This window comes from Nomascus leucogenys, chromosome 21 (assembly GCF_006542625.1).
Source record: "Nomascus leucogenys isolate Asia chromosome 21, Asia_NLE_v1, whole genome shotgun sequence".
NCBI lineage: Eukaryota > Metazoa > Chordata > Mammalia > Primates > Hylobatidae > Nomascus > Nomascus leucogenys.
In genome coordinates, this window is record NC_044401.1 from 67,290,508 (window position 1) to 67,297,189 (window position 6,682).

The 6,682-nt window shown below is 42.2% G+C and overlaps 1 non-coding gene across 1 annotated transcript; it reads right to left on the reverse strand.

Moving 5' to 3' along the window:
• Positions 1 to 1,623: 1,623 nt before the first annotated feature.
• LOC115832220 lies at positions 1,624 to 1,814 on the reverse strand. Its single transcript, XR_004027653.1, has one exon. It is a non-coding gene; the product is annotated as a U2 spliceosomal RNA (small nuclear RNA).
• Positions 1,815 to 6,682: the final 4,868 nt, after the last annotated feature.

Here is a 6,682-nt window from a genome sequence, read left to right on the forward strand (position 1 = left end):
GGCACCTGGAGCTTAACCCTGCTGGGCAGCTCTGGGAAGCAGTGCAGAGCACACCCCGGAGCCATCCCACCAAGGGCAAGGGGCTGGGGGGCTTATACACTGGCTCCTGCCAGTCATCTGGGAGGCAGATCTGGGGGTGGGAGGGGGTGGTGCTAATTCTCCAGCACTTTGGGTCAGAGTAAGGTGTGTTTGCTTACCTGAGTCAGAAAGCCCTCAGGTAAAAGGATGCCAGTGCTGGCAGTTGCAATCAGGCCTGTGTGCACTGCGATGCAAGGCAGAGAGGATGTGGGCTGGGTCTGGGCAGTGTCCACTGTAGTCTTTTTACCTGGACAGTCTGTTCTGTCCAGCACTCAGCACTCCTCTCTCCCCACCTTCTTGAATCATTCAGGCCCATCTAAGCTTACTCCCTCCTTTACTCATATCCCTGATCAGCAGGCAGTGCTGTTAGGACAGCATAAATCTCACTTCTTATCTGTATTTCTCACAGAGCCTAGCACGGTGCTTTGATGGGTAGAAGCTCTCTCAGTTGACCCCCGTCTAGCTTCCTTCCCAATTAGCTGCTGATGGAGAGTCCCTCAGCGAAACCCCTACCTGAGGCCCCTCGCTCACCCAGGGCACAGGCACCCCCTACACTTCCCTGCTGCTGACTCGGTGCTCCCCTTGAGTGTCCTGCGTTTGTGCCTAAACCTGCTTATGTCAGCTGTGATATAATTTAGAATAAATCACCTAAATTAAGTGCATTGAATAATAAATGAATTAAATTGAACATTATGTCATCTAATTAGACACAAGTGCAAACATGGTCTTTTATTTGACACATGGACACGTATGTTTATTGTAGCGCTATTTACAATAACAAAGACTTGGAATCAACTCGAATGTCCATCAGTGATAGGCTGGATGAAGAAAATGTGGCACATATACACCATGGAATTACTATGCAGCCATAAAAAAGAATGAGCTCATGTCCTTTGCAGGAAAATGGATGAAACTGGAAGCCATCATTCTCAGCAAACCAGCACAGGAACGGAAAACCAAACACCGCATGTTCTCACTCATAAGTGGGAGCTGAATAATGAGAACACATGCACACAGGAAGGGGAACATCACACCGGGGCCTGATAGCAGGGTTTGGGGGCAAGGGGAGAGAGAGCATCAGAACAAATACCTAATGCATATGGGGCTTAAAACCTAGATGACTGGTTGGTAGACGCAGCAAACCACCATGACACATGCATACCTATGTAAGAAAACTGCACGTTCTGCACATGTATCCAGAACTTGAAAAAAAAAACAAAAAGAGGAAGAAGTTCAAGTCCAGGCTGGGCAACACTGGTGGACCCCGTTCCTTTAAAAGGTCACCACCACTCGACTGCCAAGATGAGATCTAAGGACCTCCAAGAAACATTGAACACGCTCTGTCTGCGTGCAGATACAGAAACGTATAGTCTCGTTTGGGGTTCTAGTCTTCCCAAAGCTCTGTAGACACAGCGAAAATGGGAGTACTGAAAAGTCCACCTTATGTCCGCAGACCGGGAACCTTAAGGTAGTTCAAGGAATACGAAAACAAGCATATCACAGATACTAGGTGTGCAAGCTACTCTGCAGGGTATTTCCCTTCTAAAGGGGTGCACGGTTCGTGGAACTACTACAATACCAGGTCGATGCGTGGAGTGGAGACAGCAAGCTCCTATTCCATCTCCCTGCTGCAAAAACCCACGTAATATATTGTCCTCGGATACAGAACATATCAGATATTAAACTGATAACAACAGATACTAGACTTGATCTTAGCCCAAAGGTCGAGAAGCGTTACTGTCGCTTTCGCCCCCGCCGTCACCGTCCCTCACTCATCCATACTAAAGTCGCGGTGAGAGCCCCAGCCTCTCTCCTTGCCTCATTGCCTTTGTCTCGTCCACACCACTATTGACGCCATTACACACTCGGGCTGATTTCTTATTCTCCACGTTTTAAAAGGGAAATCTTTTTTTTTTTTTTTTTTTTTTTATTATTATACTTTAGGGTTTTAGGGTACATGTGCACAATGTGCAGGTTTGTTACATATGTATCCATGTGCCATGTTGATTTCCTGCACCCATTAACTCGTCATTTAGCATTAGGTGTATCTCCTAATGCTGTCCCTCCCCCCTCCCCCCACCCCACAACAGTCCCCGGAGTGTGATGTTCCCCTTCCTGTGTCCATGAGTTCTCATTGTTCAATTCCCACCTATGAGTGAGAACATGCGGTGTTTGGTTTTTTGTCCTTGCGATAGTTTACTGAGAATGATGTTTTCCAGTTTCATCCATGTCCCTACAAAGGACACGAACTCATCATTTTTTATGGCTGCATAGTATTCCATGGTGTATATGTGCCACATTTTCTTAATCCAGTCTATCGTTGTTGGACATTTGGGTTGGTTCCAACTCTTTGCTATTGTGAATAGTGCCGCAATAAACATACGTGTGCATGTGTCTTTATAGCAGCATGATTTATAGTCCTTTGGGTATATACCCAGTAATGGGATGGCTGGGTCAAATGGTATTTCTAGTTCGAGATCCCTGAGGGATCGCCACACTGACTTCCACAATGGTTGAACTAGTTTACAGTCCCACCAACAGTGTAAAAGTGTTCCTATTTCTCCACAACCTCTCCAGCACCTGTTGTTTCCTGATTTTTTAATGATGGCCATTCTAACTGGTGTGAGATGGTATCTCACTGTGGTTTTGATTTGCATTTCTCTGATGGCCAGTGATGATGAGCATTTCTTCATGTGTTTTCTGGCTGCATAAATGTCTTCTTTTGAGAAGTGTCTGTTCATGTCCTCTGCCCACTTTTTGATGGGGTTGTTTGTTTTTTTCTTGTAAATTTGTTTGAGTTCGTTATAGATTCTGGATATTAGCCCTTTGTCAGATGAGTAGGTTGCAAAAATTTTCTCCCATTCTGTAGGTTGCCTGTTCATTCTGATGATAGTTTCTTTGGCTGTGCAGAAGCTCTTTAGTTTAATGAGATCCCATTTGTCGATTTTGGCTTTTGTTGCCATTGCTTTTGGTGTTTTAGACATGAAGTCCTTGCCCACGCCTATGTCCTGAATGGTATTGCCTAGGTTTTCTTGTAGGATTTTAATGGTTTTAGGTCTAACATATAAGTCTTTAATCCATCTTGAATTAATTTTTGTATAAGGTGTAAGGAAGGGATCCAGTTGCAGCTTTCTACATATGGCTAGCCAGTTTTCCCAGCACCATTTATTAAATAGGGAATCCTTTCCCCATTTCTTGTTTTTGTCAGGTTTGTCAAAGATCAGATAGTTGTAGCTATGCGGCATCATTTCTGAGGGCTCTGTTCTGTTCCATTGATCTATGTCTCTGTTGTGGTACCAGTACCATGCTGTTTTGGTTACTGTAGCCTTGTAGTATAGTTTAAAGTCAGGTAGCGTGATGCCTCCAGCTTTGTTCTTTTGGCTTAGGATTGCCTTGGCGATGCGGGCTCTTTTTTGGTTCCATATGAACTTTAAAGTAGTTTTTTCCAATTCTGTGAAGAAAGTCATTGGTAGCTTGATGGGGATGGCATTGAATCTATAAATTACCTTGGGCAGTATGGCCATTTTCACGATATTGATTCTTCCAACCCATGAGCATGGAATGTTCTTCCATTTGTTTGTATCCTCTTTTATTTCATTGAGCAGTGGTTTGTAGTTCTCCTTGAAGAGGTCCTTCACATCCCTTGTAAGTTGGATTCCTAGGTATTTTATTCTCTTTGAAGCAATTGTGAATGGGAGTTCACTCATGATTTGGCTCTCTGTTTGTCTGTGATTGGTGTACAAGAATGCTTGTGATTTTTGTACATTAATTTTGTATCCTGAGACTTTGCTGAAGTTGCTAATCAGCTTAAGGAGATTTTGGGCTGAGACAATGGGGTTTTCTAGATATACAATCATGTCATCTGCAAACAGGGACAATTTGACTTCCTCTTTTCCTAATTGAATACCTTTTATTTCCTTCTCCTGCCTGATTGCTCTGGCCAGAACTTCCAGCACTATGTTGAACAGGAGCGGTGAGAGAGGGCATCCCTGTCTTGTGCCAGTTTTCAGAGGGAATGCTTCCAGTTTTTGCCCATTCAGTATGATATTGGCTGTGGGTTTGTCGTAGATAGCTCTTATTATTTTGAGATACGTCCCATCAATACCTAATTTATTGAGAGTTTTTAGCATGAAGGGTTGTTGAATTTTGTCAAAGGCCTTTTCTGCATCTATTGAGATAATCATGTGGTTTTTGTCTTTGGTACTGTTTATATGTTGGATTACATTTATTGATTTGCGTATGTTGAACCAGCCTTGCATCCCAGGGATGAAGCCCACTTGATCATGGTGGATAAGCTTTTTGATGTGCTGCTGGATTCGGTTTGCCAGTATTTTATTGAGGATTTTTGCATCAATGTTCATCAAGGATATTGGTCTGAAATTCTCTTTTTTGGTTATGTCTCTGCCAGGTTTTGGTATCAGGACGATGCTGGCTTCATAAAATGTGTTAGGGAGGATTCCCTCTTTTTCTATCGATTGGAATAGTTTCAGAAGGAATGGTACCAGTTCCTCCTTGTACCTCTGGTAGAATTCGGCTGTGAATCCATCAGGTCCTGGACTCTTTTTGGTTGGTAAGCTATTGATTATTGCCACAATTTCAGAGCCTGTTATTGGTCTATTCAGAGATTCAACTTCTTCCTGGTTTAGTCTTGGGAGGGTGTATTTGTTGAGGAATTTATCCATTTCTTCTAGATTTTCTCGTTTATTTGCATAGAGGTGTTTGTAGTATTCTCTGATGGTAGATTGTATTTCTGTGGGATCGGTGGTGATATCCTCTTTTTCGTTTTTTATTGCATCTATTTGATTCTTCTCTCTTTTCTTCTTTATTAGTCTTGCTAGTGGTCCATCAATTTTGTTGATCTTTTCAAAAAACCAGCTCCTGGATTCATTAATTTTTTGAAGGGTTTTTTGTGTCTCTATTTCCTTCAGTTCTGCTCTGATTTTAGTTATTTCTAGCCTTCTGCTAGCTTTTGAATGTGTTTGCTCTTGCTTTTCTAGTTCTTTTAATTGTGATGTTAGGGAGTCAATTTTGGATCTTTCCTGCTTTCTCTTGTGGGCATTTAGTGCTATAAATTTCCCTCTACACACTGCTTTGAATGTGTCCCAGAGATTCTGGTATGTTGTGTCTTTGTTCTCATTGGTTTCAAAGAACATCTTTATTTCTGCCTTCATTTCATTATGTACCCAATAGTCATTCAGGAGCAGGTTGTTCAGTTTCCATGTAGTAGAGCGGTTTTGAGTGAGTTTCTTAATCCTGAGTTCTAGTTTGATTGCACTGTGGTCTGAGAGACAGTTTGTTATAATTTCTGTTCTTTTACATTTGCTGAGGAGAGCTTTACTTCCAACTATGTGGTCAATTTTGGAATAGGTGTGGTGTGGTGCTGAAAAAAATGTATATTCTGTTGACTTGGGGTGGAGAGTTCTGTAGATGTCTATTAGGTCCACTTTATGTAGAGCTGAGTTCAATTCCTGGATATCCTTGTTAACTTTCTGTCTCGTTGATCTGTCTAATGCTGACAGTGGGGTGTTAAAATCTCCCATTATTATTGTGTGGGAGTTTAAGTCCCTTTGTAGGTCACTCAGGACTTGCTTTATGAATCTGGGTGCTCCTGTGTTGGGTGCATATATATTTAGGATAGTTAGCTCTTCTTGATGAATTGATCCCTTTACCATTATGTAATGGCCTTCTTTGTCTCTTTTGATCTTTGTTGGTTTAAAGTCTATTTTATCAGAGACTAGGATTGCAACCCCTGCCTTTTTTTGTTTTCCAGTTGCTTGATAGATCTTCCTCCATCCCTTTATTTTGAGTCTATGTGTGTCTCTGCACGTGAGATGGGTTTCCTGAATACAGCACACTGATGGGTCCTGACTCCTTATCCAGTTTGCCAGTCTGTGTCTTTTGATTGGAGCATTTAGCCCATTTACATTTAAAGTTAATATTGTTATGTGTGAATCTGATCCTGTCATTATGATGTTAGTTGGTTATTTTGCTCGTTAGTTGCTATAGTTTCTTCCTAGTCTCGATGGTCTTTACAATTTGGCATGTTTTTGCAGTGGCTGGTACCGGTTGTTCCTTTCCATGTTTAGTGCTTCCTTCAGGAGCTCTTTTAGGGCAGGCCTGGTGGTGACAAAATCACTCAGCGTTTGCTTGTCTGTAAAGTGTTTTATTTCTCCTTCACTTATGAAGCTTAGTTTGGCGGGATAGGAGATTCTGGGTTGAAAATTCTTTTCTTTAAGAATGTTGAATATTGGCCCCCACTCTCTTCTGGCTTGTAGAGTTTCTGCTGAGAGATCAGCTGTTAGTCTGATGGGCTTCCCTTTGTGGGTAACCCGACCTTTCTCTCTGGCTGCCCTTAACATTTTTTCTTTCATTTCAACTTTGGTGAATCTGACAATAATGTGTCTTGGAGTTGCCCTTCTCGAGGAGTATCTTTGTGGCGTTCTCTGTATTTCCTGAATCTGAATGCTGGCCTGCCTTGCTAGATTGGGGAAGTTCTCCTGGATAATATCTTGCAGAGTGTTTTCCAACTTGGTTCCATTCTCCCCATCATTTTCAGGTACGCCAATCAGACGTAGGTTTGGTCTTTTCACATAGTCCCAAATTT